The 1,950-nt window shown below is 32.8% G+C and overlaps 1 non-coding gene across 1 annotated transcript; it reads right to left on the bottom strand.

Moving 5' to 3' along the window:
- Positions 1-1,406: 1,406 nt before the first annotated feature.
- On the bottom strand, positions 1,407-1,514 carry LOC130942706 (small nucleolar RNA R71). Its single transcript, XR_009071267.1, has one exon. It is a non-coding gene; the product is annotated as a small nucleolar RNA R71 (small nucleolar RNA).
- Between the last annotated feature and the right edge of the window lie 436 nt (positions 1,515-1,950).

Raw genomic sequence — 1,950 nt, 5'->3', positions numbered from 1 at the left:
GTTTTTCAATTTTTCATGTTTTAATTCATAACTTTTTGCATCAAACGTATTTTAAACGTTCATCTTTCAAATTTTTTTATGTTTTTGAAAAATTTCAAACTAATTTTTCAAAAAATCTTTTTTCTTAATCTTATTTCATATTTTCGAAAATCCTTGCTAACAATTAATGTTTTAATTCAAAAATTTCAAGTTTGTTATTTTCTTGTTAAGAAAGGTTCGATCTTTAAATTCTAGAATAATATCTTTTAGTTTCTTGTTAGTCAAGTCATCAATTTTAATTTTAAAAATCAAATCTTTTTAATTTCTTTTTCAAAATAAATTTCAATCGTATCTTTTTAAAATTTTAATTTCAAAATCTTTTTCTAACTTCTTATCTTTTCAAAATTATTTTCAAATCCTTTTCAGCTAACTACTTGACTTGTTTGTTTTAATTTTAAAGGAGCTTACTATTTCTTATCTTTTTCAAAACCACCTAACTATTTCTTTCACTTCTAATTTTTGAAAATCACCCACCACTTTTTCAAAAATTCTTTTAATTAACTAATTGTTTTAAATTCTAATTTTATTTTATTTCTTTTAATATTTTCGAAACTAACTTAATTAATTAAATAAAAATAAACATATTTTTCTTTTTCCTTTTTTAAAATTCGAATACTCTATCTCTCATCTCCTTCTATTTATTTGCTAACACTTCTCTTCTACTCATAATTTGAACCCCTCTCTCTTCTCTCTGTTCGAATTACTCATCTCCTCTCCCTTCTCATTCTTCTATTCTTCTATTCTTATACTCACATAAAGGAAACTCTATACTGTGACATAGAGGATTCCACTACTCTCTTTGTTCTCTTTTTTACATATGAGTAGGAACAAGGATAAGGACATTCTTGTTGAAGCTGATCCTGAACCTGAAAGGACTCTGAAGAGGAAGCTAAGAGAAGCTAAAACACAACACTCTGGAGAGGACCTTACAGAAAATCTCAAAAAAGAAGCAGACATGGCATCCGAACCCAACAACAATGCTAGAGATGCGAGGAAGATGCTTGGTGACTATATTGCACCAACTTCCAACTTCCAACTTCTATGGAAGAAGCATCACAATTCCTGCCATTGGAGCAAACAACTTTGAACTTAAGCCTCAATTAGTTTCTCTAATGCAGTAGAATTGCAAGTTTCATGGACTTCCATCAGAAGATCCTCATCAGTTCTTAGCTGAATTCTTGTAGATCTGTGATACTGTTAAGACCAATGGGGTTGATCCCGAGGTCTACAGACTTATGCTTTTCCCCTTTGCTGTAAGAGACAGAGCTAGGATATGGTTGGACTCACAACCTAGAGAAAGCCTGAACTCTTGGGATAAGTTGGTCACTGCTTTCTTGGCTAAATTCTTTCCACCTCAAAAGCTGAGCAAGCTTAGAGTGGATGTCCAAACCTTCAGACAGAAAGAAGGTGAATCCTTCTATGAAGCTTGGGAAAGATACAAGAAATTGATTAGAAGGTGTTCTTTTGACATGCTTTCAGAATGGAGCATCTTAGATATATTCTATGATGGTCTGTCTGAACTGTCCAATATGTCATTGGACCACTCTTCTGGTGGATCTCTTCATCTGAAGAGAACCCTTACAGAAGCTCAGGAACTCATTAGGGTGGTTGCAAATAATCAGTTCATGTACACTTTTGAAAGAAATCCTGTGAGTAATGTGATGACTCAGAAGAAATAAGTTTTTGAGATCGATACTCTGAATGCCATATTGGCTTAGAATAAAATATTGACTCAGCAAGTTAACATGATTTCTTAGAATTGACTGGATTGCAAGCTGCATCCGGCAGTACTAGAGAAGCCTCCTCTAAAGGAGAAGCTTATGACCCTGAGAATCCTGCAATGGAAGAGGTGAATTAAATGGGAGAATCCTATGGAAACACCTATAATCCTTCATGGAGAAATCATCTAAA

Source organism: Arachis stenosperma, chromosome 7 (assembly GCF_014773155.1).
Source record: "Arachis stenosperma cultivar V10309 chromosome 7, arast.V10309.gnm1.PFL2, whole genome shotgun sequence".
Taxonomy (NCBI): domain Eukaryota; kingdom Viridiplantae; phylum Streptophyta; class Magnoliopsida; order Fabales; family Fabaceae; genus Arachis; species Arachis stenosperma.
This window is presented reverse-complemented; position numbering and strand designations above follow the sequence as displayed.